The following is a 20,023-nucleotide window of genomic DNA, read 5'->3' as shown; positions in this document are numbered from 1 at the left end:
CATTCTGGGAAAGGAGAGTAGACCTGACTGTCTGGAGGGAAGACCTTGGGTAGAGAAGGAATGAGGGGCATGGTTAGAAAAGCAAATGAAGGCCAGATGGTAGCAACCTCAAATGTGAGACGAAAGCCTGGGACTTCATTCTACGGGCAATGGAAGACTCTGGATAGTTCTTGAGCAACGGAATGGCCCAATCACACTGAGCTATTTTAGGAATGTTAAGCTGGCGGTGGAGAGCAGATTGTAGTGTTACCAACTGGGTAGCCCTACGCACAGGGAACAAAGGAGGATGCCAAAAGTGACTCACTCACCCGCCATTGCTCCTGAGCAGTGGGGCAGAGGCGGTACAGACGTTCCTCCCCAAGCAACTCTCATGCTTATGCCAGCCTCAAAAGAGCAGAGCGGGAAGTGCATGGCATCCTGAAGATGTAAGGGAAAACACATTCTTGGAAGAGATCTCCTCTCAAAGCCATCCACCCACAGCCCCCAGAATAAGGGGTAGGCAATCTGTTTCTCCTGGCATCTGATTCAAAATGCTCCCGAGGCCAAGAGGACCTAAAAGAATTCCTCTGCTCGTGTGTGTGAGAACAGCCCAACAGGGGACCATCTGTCTCAGAACAGACCCCCCAATGTGGAGGCAGAAACAGTAGCCCCCAAAGGGGTGCTATTTCAGTTTTCAGGAAAGCATTCTGCAAATGTTCCCACCCATTAACTGGAGATCTCTCTATAGCACACTGTTAGTTCTCTGCTAAATAGAAACCAAGTGTGGGCCACTGTCCCTGATATCTCAGTGTGAACATGTTTAGGGTGGGAAAATTCTGAGGGCCCTGATCACCTGAGATAGTACAGACCCAGCAAGCAACAGAAAGCTGAAAGGGATGCAGATTCAGGAGGCAGAGACTTCACAAACTACTTGTGAAAAATTCTGCTCGGGATTGACCCAGTAGCTCCTTCTTGAAGAGAGTGCTGTTAGTTCCAGATGGGCCCAGGAAGGGACCCTTCTTCCCCATGGCCCACTCTAAGGGCCGCTTCCCTGACCATGCTCTAGTGGTGTCGAGTTTCTATAGTATTTCAAGGGAAGCACGATGGTTGGTTGGACTAGGGAGGAAGCAGTTAGAGAGCCTGTTTGAAGAAAGCTCTGTAAGACTCAAAAATTTAGGGATCTAGTAGATGAGACAGAGCTAGCAAGGGAGGGTGGGGGATCAGTGAGCTGGAAGGGAAATCAGAAAGCAACTATCACAAAGCCAAGAGGAGGAAGTGGTCAGAGGCACTGAATGCTCTTGGAGGGCGAGTATGATGACAATTATAGAGGTCACTGATGATTTTGAAAAGAGCAGTTTTGGTGGAGTGGAGGAAATAGGAGACGTACTTCAGCACCTCTCCTAACCTCTGGGGTAGATATACTTATACTCATTTCACAGATAAGGAAGCTGAATCTGAGAGAGATGATCTGACATGCCCTGCTGCCTGTAATCACAGAACCCAGAACCATTGAGAGTGAGGCTGATGGTGATGTTGGTGATGGTGACAATGACGGTGACGGTGACAGTGATGGTGATAATGGTGATTGTGATGGTGATGGTGACAGTGACAGTAATGGTGATGGTGACCATGATGGTGATGGTGATGTTAATGGTGATGGTGATGTTGGTAACGTTGATGGTGAGGTTGAGGATGATACTGACATTGGCAGCTGTTCAGATAGATTTTCTGTTCACTCAGAAATTGATCATGATTATAAAGCAAAAATTACCTGGTCTATAAAATCAGACAGATCCAAAGCTATATTCAAGCCAGTCAGCAACACATAATCTTTACAACCTTTGAGGCTCAGTTTCTCTAACTGTGAAATGGAGATGCTATTGCCTGCTTCAGAGGACAGTTGGGAGAATGACATGGATGGGGAAGCACCTGGTTCCTAGTAGGCCCTCAACAAATGTTTGTGTAGTGCATTTCTCTCCAGGGCAAAGTTAAGGCGTGCAGTGAGCATCAATGGATGAGCCTTACCTTCCCTAACTGTTCTAGCCCTCCCCACCCTAACTCTACTCCCCAGCCTGAATGAACTCCAACCCTAAGAGCAGTCATGGGCATCTTGGTGACTGCCTGCTCCCCAGGATCCCTACTTTATGCCCACACCTTGCTCTCGCAATGGTGCCCTGCTGGGATCCCCACCCACCACCCTCTTGTCTGTTTCCCCGGTTGATGCATGCCCAAGAGACTCTAAAAGCAAGATGGATGGGATAAGCACTAATACTTACCAAGTACTACCATGTGTCCAGCTTTCTGCTGGTATTCAACTGGGAGAGAGGTGGTGTAGGCTTAAGAGCTTGGGCTTTGGAATCAGACATGTCTGGAATTAAGTACTTTCCCTCTTCAAGTTGTTATTCAAATATCACCTTCTTCAAGAGGCCTACCCTGACCATCCCATTTATTCTGCACCCTCACCCACCAACACCACCTTCCCAATCACACTAAACCTGTTCCATCTTTTTTTTTTTTTTTTTTTTTTTTTGGTGAGACTGGGTCTTACTCTGTCACCCAGGTTGGAGTGCAAAGGCATGATCTCAGCTCACTACAACCTCTGGCTCCTGGGTTCAAGAGATTCTTGTGCCTCAGCCTCCGGAGTAGCTAGGATTACAGACACCTGCCACCATGCCTGGCTATTTTTTATATTTTTAATAGAGACGGGGTTTTACCATGTTCGCCAGGCTGGTCTTGAACTCTTGACCTCAGGTGATCCACCCGATTTTGCCTCCCAAAGTGTGGGGATTACAGGCATGAACCACCGCACCTGGCCCTCTTCCACTTTTTTTGATCCCTTTCTAACTTGCTGCCTCTTTTTCTTATGTCTTATGTTTGCCTGTTTTTTTTCCACTGGATTGTAAACTCCAAAGGGCAGAAATTATTACTTGTTTTGTTCACCGGTGCATCACACCACTTAAAATAGGGATGACACCTGGGAAGTGCTCACTAAACATTCACAGAATGAATGAAGCAACAGCTCTATCCTTAGAAACACACACATAAAAAGTAGTTCACCTATAATTGAATTTGAACCAGATCTGTCTGGCTTCAAAAATCGGGGTCATTTTTACCCCAATAATTTCAAGTTTCTCCCTGGTCATAGCCCCCCACTTAATCCCACCCCTAATCTCTAGAATATTTTCATCTTGAAGTCTCACTCTTAGATCAATCCATTCAAGTATTACGGGGCTCAGTTGCTGTTTGAGGAAGACTGAATGTTTCCCGGACTCAAGAGAAGCTCACTTCCAGTTCAGTCACTGTGTATGATAAAAGAAATCCATGCTCTGTGATAAACAAAAGAGAATAGCTCAATCCACCCCAGCTTGGCTTAAGGGAAGCACTTTCCATTTTAAATGCTCCCCAGTCAAGTCAACTCCAGGTCCAAGGGGCAGGAAGCCCAAGGTCTAGTCTGTGTTTGCTCCAAGGGGTCCACCTACTGGGAAAACGCAAGTAAGTCAAACAAACCTGTTTGTCTTCCCAGTACAGCAAACAGGAAACAGGGCTTATTCTTCTGCAAGGCCTCCCTGCTGGACCCGTGAGGCATGATTAAAATAATGGGAAGGCAAATATTTTCCTGGAGAAAATGATAAAACTGGAGGCAGGGAAAGCAAACAGTGGTTTTCAAAAGGGCAGCTGGCATGGAGCTGCCCCAGGAGGAGTTAGGGAAGATTCCGGAAGGGGGGAAGCATGTAGTCATGAGCTCCTGGCTTGGAGGAATGTGAGGGCTTTGCTCAAAGCCACGACCACTTCAGGCTCAGGAGGAAGCTATGTTATTCACCCTTCTTACCATTAGAATTATAGTTACTGTTTTTGAGGTGGAGAGAATTCAGGCAACAAGGTATAGGACAGGACAGAGCTCAAGCTGAAAGCCAGGCGTGCTTGCACTTGAATTCTATTATTCATTCATTGATTCACTGATTCATTCATTCATTCATGCAGTCAGTCAACCCCTTTGGACATATATATTGAGCACCTATTGTGCAAGGCTCTGGCTAGTGCTACATGGTCTTGAGCAAGTCCTTTATCCATTCTGAGCCTCATTGCTCTCATCTGTAAAACGAGGCTGCTGCAGGTTTATCGGGAAGATAAAAAGTAATGTTCAAAAAAGCACTTAGCACAGCGTCTGGCCCATAACTGACTTTCAGGTACAGTCACCTTGGGAACCTCCTCCAGCTGACCAGTCCCTCCCTCCTCTTTCTCCACATTCCAGCCAGGTGTCCTCATTGTTCCACTATCTATGGCCCTTTCAGTCTGGCCTCTTGGCCTTTTCATGCTGTTCCCTCCACTTCAGATGCCCTTCCCACTAAGGAATTTCCACTCAGGGATCCCACAAGGACTCTAAATCAAGCAGGTTCCTGATCAACCTCTTTACCCTCTTGTCCCTCCATACCTAGTCCTCCTGTGCATCCCCCACTCCTGCCTTTCCAGAGACCTGGGAGGCCTCCAAGGAGACTCCTTCCCACTCACCCGTCGCGGCACCCATCAGCAAGGGTTGTGCAGCCTCGGCTCAGTCATTCTGCAGTGCCCGGCATGGCTTACTCACTCAGGGCTGTAGTTGAGCACAAACTTCTTTCCCTTCTTGACATCCTATCCCCCACTGAGACCTTAAAGCTCTATTTAATCACTTGTTCCACCAGGAAGCCCCTCCCTGACTCCCTCAGTCTGGATTATCTGTGTTCCTTGTGTAGTTTTCCCCAGAGCACCTGAGCTTAACTCGGCCAACACATCACTCCATGCTGTTCTCAAGAGCTCCTCCAGGCCCAAGAACATGGCTCATTTATCTCTGCATCCACGTGGTCTGGCCAAGTCTTCTTGGCACCTGGAAGACTCAAGAAAAGCTTGTACTGCATGGCTCAATTCTAGGTCCTAGAGGTGGGGGCTTTGATGACATGAGACTCACACTGTCACCTGGGGTGAGGATGGAGGAAAAGCAGTGATCAAAGACAGCTTCAAGGAAAAGGCAATGCACAGGCTTGGAAGGGGAAGACAAAGTTAGCAGAGAGAGAGGGCAGAGAAGGTCCCGGGCTGAGGGAAAGGCACATATAAAAGGCCTGCCAGAGGCTCTGGGGGCCCTGAGAGGGCCTGGGTGACTGGCAGAGAGACCTCTGAAGAGGTCTCTTTTCCTACAGACGGAAAGGCTCTGAGGGTCCTGAGCTGGGGCGAGGTATGAGCACATTGTATTTTGGGAAGACCTACAGAGTGCTGTGTGGATAGACAATCGAAAGGGGTCACACACTCAGTTAGATGGCCAGTGCCAGGTTCAACAGGAGAGTTGCTGGTGGCCTGGAGAGAAGCAGGTAGAAGGATGCCAGGGCAGGTGGGGTGGGATCAACACCACGTGGTGATAGATCATGTGTGAGAGACAAGAGCGAGAGGGGTCAGGATGGCCCTGCTAACTAAGGAATTCTTTCCTCAAAGGTCCACAGGTCCCCAGCCGCACCCCAGCATGATGACTCCTCCCTCCTCCAGACTGAGACAGTGGTTCCGCCACCAACAGCTGACCAGCCAGGCTCTGCTCTCCTGTTCCAAGAACAGAGATCTCTCTCTGAGGACTCAAAACTGTCAGGAAGTTGCTCCCTTGACCGTATTGAAAGTGAATCTCCTCTACTTCCACCTTTCTGTCCTAGCTCTGCCCTGAGGCGAGGGAAACATTAAAGGTGGAGAGGCAGCTGGGGAGAGAGATAGCACTTACTAAGTACTTATTATGTGCCAGGCATGGTAACGGGCACTTTACCAGCGAGTTGCCATTCTCTTGTGCAATAATCTAGGAGGTGACATATTTATTATGCCCAATGGCTAAGGGTGGAGCAGACAGCATGGGTTCAAATGCCAGCTCTGTATGCTTTACTTTTGTGACCCTGAGCAAGCAAATTAACTATTCTGAATTTCAGATTTTTTCATCTAAAAAATGGAAATATTTATTATCCCTAATTCACCGGGTTGAGATTATGGGCAAAAAGCATGGAGCACATTTTACAGTATGGATTCAGTACGTTAACCTGTTTTCATTGTCTCTATTTTACAAATGAGGGAACAGTACACGGTCACATGCGAGAGCTGATTCAGACCCAGGTATCTCGGATCCAGGACCAGTGCTCTTTTCTTCAGTCTGCCATCTTGCCTGCCACCACTACTGTAAGAAGCCACTCCACGGGAGCATTCCAGATGGGGGTGCTCCACGTAGTACAGTCGGCTGCGGAGAATGGTGCTGACAAGAGCTGAAGCTGAGGCTGAGGAGGGCAGGATTGAGGGATTGAGGGTCTTTTTCCCTCAAAGGCAATGAGAATGCTTGTGGAATACCTACTGTTTGCAGACCTTTGTGCCAGACCCTGTAGGCAATGCAGAAGAGGGAAAGCATGCCCTCTGCCCTCAAGGAACAGAAAATCTGCTTGGAAATATGAGGCACACAAATTCATTAATGGCCAATCATTGGCCGTATAGAGAAATCAACACCTATTGCATTTCTTTTTGTTGTAATGTTAGCCCAAACCATGAAAACCACAGTCCTAACATATCAATTTGGGATCAAAATGATTAACTGCCCCAGGAGCATCCTGGCTTGGCAACAAGTCATGTGAAAAAGACCCGGGGGTTTAGGTAACCCCAAAGCTTCATATGAGCCCGTGTAAGGACTGCAGCTGTTTCAAAAGCTAATGCGATCCTGGGGTCAGAGATGGAGGTGTAATGTTCAGGTCAGCAGAGGTAACTGGCACAGGGCTCTTTTGGAAAGCTACCAGCCCTGGGTGCTATATTTCACTGGGAAGGCAGACCAAGAATGTCACCCAAGAGGTGAGAGTTCAGGAGCCATGCCCCTTGAAGTGTCATCTAAAGAAAATGTGATCACCGGCCTGGACAGGGAAAGGGCTTGGTTGAGTCTGGGTGTCATCCTCAAATACCTGTCGCGTGTAGGCAGCCTGGCAAGGCAGCAGACCAGCATCCAAGCTCCACCACTTACTGCGTGGGTGACTTTAGAGGGTGACTTAACTCCCCTGAACCCCAGTGTCCTCACTGAAAAGATGGAAAAAATCACTCTCTATGGTGTTGTGAGGATTAAATGAGATAGTAGAGTTGTATACAAAGCAGTGCTCAGGAAAGCTTCCTCTCCCTCCTTCTCTAAGATATTGAAGGCCTATTTTGAAATGGAAGAACATCATCAGCTGCAAAGCAGGAGAAGGGGGATAGATACATGCCCTCATTAGCATGGCTGAAGAGGGCAGAGTCCAAGTGAAATGGTCCACCAGGGTCCAGAGATCCTAGAAGGAGGTTCTACAGAGGTGTCTTAGGGAACCAGGGTCATGAGGTAAGCAATGGGGAATGCAGGCTGCCAAGGAGGCGAGGTGCACACAGGGCAGGCTGGGGTTCACTGACGACAGCCTTTCCCTGCCTCATGGCTCCTTCCGGGGACCTTCGCCCCCCTCCAACCCCTCTGCCTGCTGCCCTCAGCAATTCCCCATGACTCCATGGGAACGGACATCTCCAAGGTCCTGGTTTTGGTCCTCCCAGAAGCAGACCCTGAGACAAGGTCCTGGGTGCATGTAGTATAATCTCTGGAAATGATTCCAGAGAATGAGAATTGGAGGGACAGGGACAGAGTGAGAGAGGGAAGGGAGAGAAGCTAACCAAGTGTGATTAATAAGAAGGACACCATTGTGGGCAACAGAGGCTCCATCCCTCTGAGTCCCCTCTGAGAAACAGAGTGGACTGAGCTCTTGGAGCTGGGAGGCTGGGCCAGTGGTCCACCAGCTTGCATGCCCCACTGGTGAGGGTTGTCCTGGGGCATTCGCACTCCTGAACTTTCAGGTGGTGCCTGCCTGCAGCCAAGTTGTGCTGGGGAAAGCCCTCAGGTAGAGAGGCAAACAGGCAGAGAGATACAGGCATGATCACTGTGTCCTGGGTACAGCCCAGACTGGAAGAGAACTCCAATGAACAAGAATGCCATGGCCAGTCACCGCTGACTCCACATTTTAACTCATGGCCTCTTACAGCTTCTTGCTGCACTGATGCTCGTCCTCAAAACACCTGCATGAGGCCACCAGAGCTGGTTTTCCTCCTGCTGCTCTGTCTGGTCTTTCTCAGGCCGGTGTGTTGGCTTCTTCCTTCCCTTGCCCTTCAGTGCTGAGGTTCTTGGGGTCTGCTTCTGAGCCCTCTTCCTTCCTCACTCTCCTTCAGTGTCTCATAGGTCCAACTGCCTGAGAGTCTCCTGGGGAGTGTGTTAAAATACAGCCTCCCCGTAGACCAACTCAACCAGAATCCCTGGGAACGCAGCCCACAAAGGTGCCTTGCTTTTAACATGTTCCCAAGGTAGAGTCACCAGGCAAAACGCAGAATGCCCAGTTAAATCTGAATTTCAGATAAACAAGAGAGGCAGGGCAAGTGAGGTGCGTGCCATATGTGAGACATACTAAAAAATTATTTGTTGTTTATCTGAAATTCAATTTGTACAGGGCCTCCTGTACTTTCATGTGCTAAACCTGCCAACTCTATGCCAAGGCTATTCTGATGTACCATAAAATTCCAAAACTTCTTTTCTGTACACTCCCTGAGTTACCATTACCCACACCCCAGTTTCGATTACCAACTGCACATGACTGACTCAGATTTCTTTCTCACCCAGACCTCTCCCCTGAATTCCATGTATCTGATGACCTACAGGACATCTCAAGTTCACCGTGTTCAAAACTAAGCACGTTATTCCACACCTCCCGCTACACCTGCTCTCCAGCTCTGCTCTTCCTCCTTCTTTCTCGTAGTTGGTGGCACCACCATTCACTTGCTGCCCAAACCAGTATCCACAAGGGTTTTCTCTCCCATTATCACCTCCATTCTCCCTAGTCAGTTACCAAATTGTATTGGCTACAGTTCCCAAAGTCCTTTGCATCCAGGTGCTAGGCTAAATAATGACCTTCCGAATATGTCCATGTCCTAACCCCTAGGACCTGTGAATGTTAACTCACATGGCAAAGAGAAATTTGCCAACGAGCTTAAGAACCTTGAGATGAGGAGATTTTCCAGCTGGGCTCTGAATATCCACAACAGTCCTTATAAGAGGGATGCAGGAAGGTCAGAGTCAGATAGAAGGTGATGTGATGATGGTAGCTGAGGCTGGAATAATGCGGATCGAGGATGACAGAAGGGGCCATGAGCCAAGACATGCAGGTGGCCTCTAGAAGCTGGAAAAGGCAATCTGGGAATAGCGTCTACCCTAGAGCCTCCAAAAGGAACCAGCCAGACTGACACCTTGGCTTTAGCCCCGTAGATTGATTTTGAACTTCTGGTCTCCAGAATTGTAAGAAAATTAAGTTGTTTTGCTTTAAATTTAAAACTGGTTGCAGCAGCAAAAAAGAAACTGATACAATCCATCCACTTTCTCCCTTCTCATTAGCTCTGCCTGGCTTCTATCCCCATCCACTGCAACTTCCTCATAAGGGGGTCCTGATTCCAGCCTTGCCTCCTCTGGTGCATCCCCCATAGGTCCACCAAAGTGGTGTTTCTCCTGCTTCACACCTTTGATGGCTCCTGATCATGGAGGAAAAGTCCAGACCTATCCTCAGCTCAGATTTCAGGACCTGCTCCCTGCCCACCCCTCTCTCTTCATCTCCCTCTACTTTACACCTTCAGACTGCTGGATTTCTGAACTCCTCTCATGGATTAACAAGCCTGTGTTCTTCTTCTTTCTGACAAGAATGCCTTTCTCCAACTTTTTTTCCTGCCAAGCTCCTACTCATACAACAAAACCCAACTCAGATATAACCTCCTCCAGAAAGCCTTCTCTGGCTCTTTTACCCCCACAAGGAGTTAATGACAGCCTGCCCTAATCTCATACCACCTTTATTCCTTGATCAAATTCCTATTGTTGCCCCTACCAAACTCTGAGCTCCTTGAGGACTGGAACAGTTTCTTGTATGCTTTTGAATTTCCAGAACCAAGAAGTTACTTAATACATATTTGTTGAATTAAAGCAAATAAAGATTTCAGCTTCAACATTCTGTGATTTTATGCTACTGTTTCTTAAGGTTTTCTCCAAATCAGCTATTCTCTATGAATGAGTAGAATGACAATTATTTTTTTCCCATCGCTGGTCCCTATTAATTCACTCAAGATAAATAAAAATTAATAAGCACTCATTTGTCATGTAGACTTAATAATCCAAAATTACATTTGTCTTGGCCCAGAGTACTGACGCATCTCACAATGTTTGCGATTTACTGAGAATTTAAAATCCATTGTCTCTCTCACTTCAATGAATTATATACACACACACATGCACACGCACACACACATGCACAAGCACAAGCACACAAATACTGGCCTGGGGTCTGCAGAACCAGGGAAGCAAGACAAAGCAAATCTGTGAACTTCAAGGACCCTAAGGAAGGCCCCATTCAGCCTAGGATGCTGCTCGTAACAAAGTCCCCCCAGCATCCCCTGCTAAAGTCACTCTGGGAAAAGATGGTGATGCCCATGGAAAACTGCAGCCAAAGGGACACAGATTTGTGTTTAGCTCCATTCCCAGATATTAATCCTCAAGGCCCTATTTCTTTCCAAAAAAGCCCAGTCATTGAACCATAAAAGCCACACACAAGAGTGGGAGGAAGTAGAGAAAGGCCTCCTCTTTGATGCTCCACTCCCACAATTCTCTAACTTGCCAATGTTTTCTGGGCTGAGAGGAAGCTCCTTTTCCTCCTCTGTCTAATGTCCTCCAGAACCTGATGTCCCCCAGTCCTGCTCAGGGCAGATAGAATAGGGGCGCTCAGCACGGAGGCTAGTTATCTTCAGTACCCACTGCGTACGGGGGGGTTCTGTGTAACATTTGAACAAAGAATTCTTTTTAAAAAGCTTCAAAATCACAGGTTGGAGACCAATACCTTGAGTGTTTGATCCTAAGACAAGAAGTATTATTTGAGAAGAAGGAAAGTTCATGAATGTTTAGTCCACAGTTAGCGGCCTGTTGTCTTCCAAATTCATTGATGGTTGAAGGAATTTCAGACAATTCTACAGAGTGGTGAGGCAAAAACAAAGTCCTTTAAGAGAAAGTTCAAAGGAGGTCAGCGTGGCTTGGGAAATGGAGTGGAGAGCTGAAGCCTGCAGATCTGGGTTCTGACTCAGCTTTGCCCAGTGGCATTCGTGCTGAACTGTCTGTCATCACCTTGAATCCTTACCGCCCTCGTCCACTGTCTCCTCCAGGACCTGGAGTTCCCAGATTCCCATTCTCTACAGGAGCCCAGGCTGGATCCTGCCAGGGAGACACTCACATGGTATTTGGAAGGTGAAAGAGAGGAGAGGCCATTCCTCTCCTAAGGCAGTTGGTGCAGATATGAGGTTTGCAGCCTCTTCTGGGCATGTGCCTGCCATTTCCCACCCATAGCTGTGGCTCATAGTCAGCACGAGCTTCCTGGAGGTTCCATACTGCTTCCAGGCCAGCCCTGGAGAGATATCCACTTTGAAGCCTGCACGCTGACCTTCCGCGATGCCTTCCTGACCCTTGCTCCCCCAGCCCTTCCTTCCGGCGGCTGGGCCAGCCTCTAATTTCCTGAATGAACACCTTGTGCATATGGAACCCTGGGAATGGGTTGTTTTTTTAACTGACTGACTGACACAGCAGTTTTGCAGCCTTAAATGGCTGCATCTCCCAAAGCCAAAACAGGATGATCACACCCGCCCCATGAAGTTGTGAGGATTAAACAAGAGAACATGTGGAAGCTGCCCAGCCCATTCCCCATCCCCCCTCCACTGCCCTGCCTCACATTTCTCTGCCTTTTTAAATCTCTCCCTCTATGGCCATCTGATGGCTGGTTCTTTGTGAATAATGTTGTCACTGAGACTTACCTGCATTAATTTCAGCAAACAGTTAATCTTATTACTAATAACAATAAGGCAGGAGAGACTGAGCTGAAAGGGATGAAGCAATAGATATGAAGAGATTGAACTTTTGAGGAGGGGTCTAATCTGTGAAGTTCCTGGCAGGGGAAAGGGGGATCACAAGTACAGAGGAGGGGGTGACCACATAAAGTAGAAAGATCTCTCTTCCAGCAAGAATGAGGGAAGGAGAGCAGGCTGCAGGACCCCAGATGTGCAGATGGAGCAGGGGCTGGCTACTGAAGGCATTTCCCACCTGCAGGCTTCACTTTCCCTGTGACCTTGCCCTTGTCTTTCCGCATGATCAAGAGCACTGATCATTATTGCTTGTCTTTTCTTCCACGTTGGACTGTAAGCTTCATGAGGACAGGGCCCACGTCTAACCTGCTCAGCTCTGTATCTCTTGCTGGGCACATAGTAGGCGCACAAGGTGGTGCGTGCTGGGATGGAAGACTGAGGAAGGCAGTAGAAACTTGGAATGGTTGTGGAGGGGATTGGGAGATGGAGCTGACAACTCAGGAGAGGATTGTCAGGTATCCCAAAGAACTTGAGTGAGTGTAGGCTCCTCATGTTTGCATGCAGCAGTGATCCCAGGGGTATCAGAGGCAAACTGGGGGCAGGAGTGCAGAAGGCTGACCTCTGGTTTTATCAGACAGGTAAGGCAGGGACCAGGGAAGAGGGTATGTGTTGCTCACCTAGTCCAGGCTACATGAGGGGCACACACAAACAGAGGAGGAAGCTGATGGACAGGAAAAAAGAGAGAGAAAGAGAGAGTCAAAAGCCTGAATGACTTGACAAGGGGAAAACAAGGCACAGGGGGTAATTGATTCTGGTGGTGGGCTACTGTCAGGTTGGATTCCAGAGAACCACAACAGAGGATGACAAGATCCAGTGGTTGCTGATGTGGCTGATCATCAGAAGGTCAGATCCAGTTTCTGGACCCACTTCTGGAGTTTCTGATTGAACAGATCTGGGACCTGGAAATGTATATTTTAAAACTCCCCAAATGGTGCCGATGAGTGGCCATCTTTTAGGAAATGCTAAATCCCCAGCATTTAGGGTAGAACTGAGGGTGTGAGTGAAAGCATGGAGTGGTGGTGATGCCAATGTGCCTGAAAAGGTTTAGGAAGCATGTGGGGCACGGATGGCGGATGGGTTATTCACAAGGACACTGAAGTCCCCTGGGATGGTGGCAGGTCTTTGCAAGGTGGGGAAGATCATGATTCAGGTGGTGCCAAAGCCCTACATGAATGGAGGGGCGTATTCACCATCGCAGGGATGATGATGAGAGGGTATACTGGCAGCCTGGATCTCAGGTCATGACAGAGCAACTACATCCATGTGAAAGGATGAAGCTGAGAAAAGCAGCAAAGTGCATTCTCCGGAGCTACCTCCATTCCCACAGAACTACCAACCAATCCAAAAGCACTCACCAGGTTTCTGCTCTGTGCCCACCCCTTTGCAAGACGCCACGGGACTCTAGGATGACAGAACGTGTCTGCCACATCAAGAACTCAGTATCTTGTGAGGAAGAGATGGTGTGTGTGTCCTGCCCAGCTCTCAGACTGTGTTTTAGCCCAGCAAAGAGGAGCTCGTAGCATGAGACACCTTGCAATGCTTTGTGCAGTTTTGGTGTCCAGTGGCAAAAGTGACACAGAGCTGCAGAGAGCTGCAGCCCACATTCTACATCAGACCTATCCCCATCTGATACCCATATCGTGGTAACCTTCAGAAGCATCCAGGGGAAGTGCCCTCAATATGGACAAGGGTGCTCTGGGTTGGGTATGGCCAACAGCTTCCAAGGGAGGTCCCCTGAAGCAGCCTTAGGTGCACAGCACATGGACAGGTGGGAGATAGGGCAGAAGAAAGAGAACTGGACAGGCCCACGTGGTGACGGCCGCATGAGGCGGCATTTGGGGGGAATCTCAGAGGCACTTGAGAAGACTTTCCTGGTGGTCCTGCTTGAGCTGCTGGAGAGTCAGATAGGGTGTGTTTGTGCTATGTGGGGGCCTCCCCCTGCAGACACTGTCTGGTGAGCACCCAGGACACTGGGATTACACACTCTATATTTTTTCTTGGTGGGCCGCCTGCATCCCAGTCACCTGCTGGCTTATTTAAAAAGCAGATTCCTGGGCTCCACCCCAGACCAACTGCATTAGAAGCTTTGGGTAGTGAAAATAAGCAACCCACACTTTAAACAAATCCCAAAGGGGGCTTCATAACTAGACCCACATTTCTGAAGCACTGCCTTCTCCTGACTTACTGGCACCTCGGAGGAAAGTATCATCAGGCCATTAACCAGATGAGGAAACCAAAGTTCAGAGAGATTAAGTCCCTGGCCTGATGCCTTACAGCTACTAAGTTGCTGAGTCAGCACTTAAAGCCAGGTCTTTCGAGTCCACTGCAGGTGTTCTTTCTATCACTCTCCCTCTCTCAAAGAGGGAATAGATCACTGGGGGACCTGAGAAGCAAGGTCCCAAGGGACCACGTGGTGGGGCCGCAACCTGGACTGGCCTGGGAAGCTGAGCAGGATCTAGAGGGGAAGGCAAAGGCATCAAGGGCTTCCATTTCCGGAGTGTCTATGGCATTGAGCACGGCACTGTCACCACACACACAAGCAGTCTTGTTTTATCCTTGCTTCAGCCCTAGAGGCTGAATGTTGCTGTTCCCATGTTGCGGGTGGGACAACCGACACTCAGAAGGGTGACATCTCCTTCTGTGAATGTGTCCAGCAAGTGAAAGAACAGGGGTGGGAACTCGGTTACCCCAGCTTGAAAGTCACATTGTTTTCTACTATAGCTGCAACTTTCCTTTTTTAAAGAGCAGAAGCCTCTCTTCAAATGAAGTCTGACACAGGATCCCAGGATGCCAGAGAGATGAGACCGAAGCCAGCTGATGGACCTCCCCATCCCCATTGCTAACGCCGAGGCTTGTTTCTCCACAACCACAGCCCACATCACCCACCTTCCAAGCAGAAAGGAAAATACACCTGCACGAAGCTGGGAAGCGGGGCACCAGGATAAGGCAACAGCAGGGGAGCTCTGGCTGGGGTGGGCCAGGCGCCGAGGCCCTCCCCGACACTGCAAATGCAGAATCAGCTTTGGAGGGAGGGATCCCTGTTTCCCCAGGTGACCCCACAATCAGGATGGCTGCTTCAGGAATGTTTCCATCTTTGGGCCTTGAGTCTAATCATGCCAACCTGCCCCTTGCCAAGTCTCTAAAGAAATCAGGCAATGGGTCTGACAAGTTTTGAAAGGCTTCCATTGCTCTGTGAAACATTCTCGCACAAGTACCTTCAGGAGGGAGTGGCATGCGGTAGGTTTCTCAAATATCTTCTCCTCCTCTGTCTAAGGAAGGAGGGAAGGGGAACAGCGGAGAGGACAAATAGAGTGGTGCATAAAGTGTGTGCTAACTCTGAAAAAAAGGAAAAAACATCACAACTTTCCACCTTCCTGCAGCCGCTTCACCATGCCGAGGCCGCCCGGTTCTCTTCTGCCTGCCTGTTCTTACCTTCTCAACATCTGGAGATCCAGGAGTTTTCCCTCCTCCCAAGATGCCACTTTCTGAAGCCAAAGCCCATGGTATGGCAATCACGACCCCCACACTATCACAGCTGCCCAAGCACAGGCTCCCCTTCTGCTCCCACCACGACCAAAAGGATCAACATTCAAAAAGGAACAGTGTCTAATGCTCATTTATTGCCAGTGTCATTCTTTTCATTCCTAATCCACCCCAACCTGGGAGCCGTGGCAGCCTGGCCTGGAGGAGAAGTCTCCAGGGGTCAAGATGTGGCCAGAGCCCCCTCAGCACAGCCTCTCTGAACATCGTTCTGCTCCAGCTACGGCCCAGCAGTGAGGACTGGTGGCTATGACACAGAAAGCCCCTGAGGCACCCTGGCCTTCACCAGGCTATAAACATTGTCTCTATCGCCCTCCCAGCAGCAGACCAAAGGTGAACCTGGATGTGACCCCGCAGAGCTTGAGGGAGAACGAAGCTGGTGCAGGCTGTCCCCAGGGAGGCCCTCTGGCCAGCATGCCTGGCTCCCCTCCCTGCCCCATGCCCTCCCACAGGCCCAGCCTTGGCCACTCGCAGCATTCAAGAATGCACGAGCCAATCCCTTGTGGCAAAGGGGAGGAAGTAGAGCCAGGGACAGATTGTTATAAATAGGCACGTCTGACTGAGAAGGTCACCGGCCAGGGCAAAACGTGCCAGCAATTCTACAAGAGAGAGACAGACATAAATTATCTGAGCATCTTACAACCTCTCTCTTTCTCGGGATGGAGAACAGGAGTGAGTTCCAAGACAGGGCAAGGGCAAGGAGGTGGCCACAGACATCCAGCCAGCAGCTGAAAAGGCTCTTCTATCGAAGAGGCACTTGTACATTGCATCTAGTTCTTAAAGAGGCTGGCTTTTCTTGGCACTCACGAGAGACTGGGGAGAGACCAAGCTGGAGAGCTGGAGAGCTGGAGGGTCAAAGAGGCATAGTGGGCCCCTCCTAGCCCTTCTCTCTTTTCTAGCCCATCTGCTCCTCAGCCTTGTCCTGCACCCAGCCTAGTGTGTCTCAGAATGGGGAGGTTTTGCCCTCTGTCCTTTCCCAGGGGACATCTGGCAATGTCAAGAGACATTTTGGTTTCTCTGGACCATCAGGAGGGGGTGCTACTGGCATCTAGAGGGCAGAGGCCAGGGCTGCTGGCAAACATCCTACAATGCACAGGATAGTCCCCCATGACAAAGAACTATCTGGCCCCAATTGTTAACAATGCCAAGGTGAGAAATCCTGGCCTAGCCCCTCTCAGGAACCCACTCCACCTCCAGACACCCTCCTCCTTCCCGTTCATTTCCAAGGGCCCTGTCGAGGCAGCCGGAGCACACAAGTACTCATAGCTACGCAAATAGCAACTCCTTATTTGCTGTGTTTGCTCAGCCAATATTGACTTTGCAGCCTAACACTGGTGCTATTGAGCCAGGGTTATTCTCAATATTGTTTGAGCAGCATTAGAACAGCCTGTGATAACCGGCAGCAGAACAGGAAGCTGCGCCTCCCTCCTCCGTCCCCCCTGCCCGCCGCCGCACCCCCTCCGTGGGACGCGCCTGTAAAGACAGAGGAACCTGTGTGCTCATGGAGTCAAGCGGACCTAATGCCCACTCCTCCACTGAGCAAACACACCGAGGTTAGAGAGGGAGCGTGCTCTCTGGCTAAGTCAATACTCCAGGGAAGTTGGAGCAACTGAAAAAGGTTACTTGGGGAGGCTGTCCTTTGGGGTGGGGCCAGTGAAAAATGATGGTGAGGCAGTTCCAGGCTATCAGCCAAACCCTGCGGTTGGGCTCTGCAGGGAAAGGCCTGCAGGGACTGGAGCTCAGGGGCTCCAGGTGCCCAAGCAAAGAGATGGTGACTCCATCCATCAGCCAAGTACCCAGTAGGTGGGGGTCTAGTAAGGGCCAGTCGCTTACTGATTGGGACCAGAAGCTTAGAGTAGGAGGGCCCTGTGGATGAGCTAGTGCAGCCACCACGTGTTCATGAGGAAGACCTGGAAAACTAGCCTCTGCCTTGGAGCTTGTCTTACCAGCAATGAGTGTGAGTTCACAACTGAGCACACCCCACTCCACAGGAAAGCACTCTCCCTGCCCACTGGGAGATGCCAACATCGACTCCGCCACCATGAAAGACAGGCCCTAAAATCTAGCCCTCGAGAGGGACTGCAGTGGCCTCCATTCACATCCGGTGTGAGGATGGGTGGCAGGGTCTTTCTGAGAGTCTCAGAGGGAACAGGGGAGAGAAAGGAGTGGCCAGGCCTGCACAAGCCCCTTGGGCAAGCAATAGAAGAGGAAGTCGCATCTCTTGCATCCCAGAGCTCACAGTCCAGGGGGAGAACCTGGAGGCACAGCAATGAAACGGTGCAACCAGCATAGAATCAAGGCTCCCATGTGAGTCTAAGGGGAGTCATGAGCATAGTTGTGCACAACCTGCCCAACCACACCCCGCAGTTCTGCAGTGAGACCAGACAACTCACAGAGTATTCAGAGACGAGAAATCCACATGGAGTAATTGGAGCGGCTTTTCCTTGCCCACAAGTACAGAAAATGTAGGCTTAGCCGTACATTTGGATCTGGGCCCACGCCGTGTCTCCAGGTCAATATTAAACAAGTTGCCAGGATCATCAAGGGGGCATTCTAAAAATTAGCTCCAGCCAGCCCTAGTGGCCTCCAGGCCCAAAATGGTACCTCCAGTACCAAAATGGTCATTTGCTAAAATTGGCCATTAACATTTTCTACTAACTGCGCTCTCCAAAGACTTGGAAAACGAGGGGGAAAGTCCTTGGAAATCAAGTATTATGTAGACCCTTATGGCAACCTGGACTCCAACCTTCAGAAGCTATTCATTTTTAAAAATATATGGTGGGCATTTTCTACATGTGGTTGAATATTTCATCCAACAGCCAAGTCATTCCAGTTTTTCCCACAGCAGACATGTTAGCCAATGTGCTGCCTGCTCAGTCAGTGCCTCCTTTCCAGACCACCCACAGGAAAGGTCCCTGCCGCCATGTTTATCCACATTCATGTACCTCTCCCTGGCTGCAGCTGTTGGAACAGCGATGGACTCCTGACTGAGGGGAGGCACCCCATTGGCTAGCCATTGACCAATCAGATTCTGTCTCCCGGGTCTCTGGACTTAGATTCTTGGTATTGGACCTATAACCTGAGAGATCATGTCCAGGTTTAAATGAATAAGTTTAAACCTAAAAAAGGCAGAAAGCCAGGTGTGGTGGCTCTGGCCTGTAATCCCAGCACTTTGGGAGGCACAGGCGGGTGGATCACCTGAGGTTGGGAGTTCAAGACCAGACTTACCAACATGAAGAAACTCCGTCTCTACTAAAAATACAAAATTAGTCTGGCATGGTGGCGCATGCCTGCAATCCCAGCTACCCGGGAGGCTGAGGCAAGAGAATCTTTTGAACCCACGAGGCAGAGGTTGCACTGAGCCAAGATCGTGCCATTGCACTCCAGCCTGGGCAAGAAGAGCAAAACACTGTCAAAAAAATAAGACAGACGGAAGGAAGGAAGGAAGGAAGGAAGGAAGGAAGGAAGGAAGGAAGGAAGGAAGGGAGGGAGGGAGGGAGGGAGGGAGGGAGGGAGGGAGGGAGGAAGGAAGGAAGGAAGGAAGGAAGGAAGGAAGGAAGGAAGGAAGGAAGGAGAGAGAAAAGGCAGAACAGAGAAAGCCAGTCTGCAGAGAAAAAAAAACAGAGAAACACAGGCAAGAAGCTAGGAGAGTCTCTGATAACTTTCCAGTACACCTTGAGCCTCTCATGGGTCTGGTTGTCATCCCTGCCTTTGAATTCGGTGAGATTCCTTATAGACTTCCAACAAAATCATTATTATTACTGAGAACTAAATTTATAATACTTCTATTTCTTGCAACCAAACAATTATTGACTGAGACCCCTGTTAAGATATCACCTATGTGCTGCACTGCACTTGTTCAATACTGAGGATCTCACCTCTTCTTCTTGCCCACCTTTAGGTCTAACTGGACCTCCTCTCTCTCTTGGTATTCCTCTGTCTTCATTTTTTTAGTGCTTCCTTTCAGAGTCTCAGGTAGTAATAACCAAGCAGTGTGCCCCAGCGATCAGCAGATGAGTGAGCTGTGTAACCTAGACACCATGTTCCACTTAATGGTTTGTTTGCTCAGCCTACTTCAAAGGAGGCTGTTAGCCTATAAGTCAATAATTAGTCATTCAACAAATATCCATCAAGCTATGGCCCAACCCCAGCAAAGATATGTTAAAAAACAAAACAAAAAAAACTTTTGAAGAGCAAATATAAGCCTTTATGTACGGTTGACTTAGCCGTTTCTATTTTCCTTTCACAACAGAGGAGCAATGTTGATGTGCTACCAGTCCTAATACAGCTAGAAGTTATCAGTTACACCAATGACCCCATCAAAAAGAGAACTGTTAACACAGGCCCAGCTTTTACTTTGCTTGCAGTGGTGGGGTATTAGCTAATTGTTGCCCATTAAGAGAAACAAATAATCCCCAGTGAATTGCAAAAAGAAGTGGAAGTGGAGCTGAACCACCTGTAAGATGAGGGCTTCTTTTAGCTGCTCACAGCTGCCTGACCCAGTCACAGAAGAAGACGTAGAGGGGAT

The 20,023-nt window shown here is 49.2% G+C and overlaps 1 long non-coding RNA gene across 1 annotated transcript in view; it reads right to left on the bottom strand.

The window, feature by feature from the left end:
* LOC140710390 (uncharacterized) overlaps window positions 1-19,481 on the bottom strand; it is a 100,717-nt gene extending 81,236 nt beyond the window's left edge. The window contains exons 1-2 of the long non-coding RNA XR_012091362.1: window positions 19,374-19,481; window positions 18,441-18,446 (exon numbers count right to left, since the gene is read on the bottom strand). This is a non-coding gene — a long non-coding RNA (uncharacterized lncRNA). The remainder of the gene's footprint in view (window positions 1-18,440; window positions 18,447-19,373) is intronic.
* Between the last annotated feature and the right edge of the window lie 542 nt (window positions 19,482-20,023).

The sequence above is a fragment of the Chlorocebus sabaeus genome, chromosome 26 (assembly GCF_047675955.1).
Source record: "Chlorocebus sabaeus isolate Y175 chromosome 26, mChlSab1.0.hap1, whole genome shotgun sequence".
Classification (NCBI taxonomy): domain Eukaryota; kingdom Metazoa; phylum Chordata; class Mammalia; order Primates; family Cercopithecidae; genus Chlorocebus; species Chlorocebus sabaeus.
Note: the sequence above shows the minus strand (reverse complement) of the source record. Positions and strands in the feature narration are given on the sequence as shown.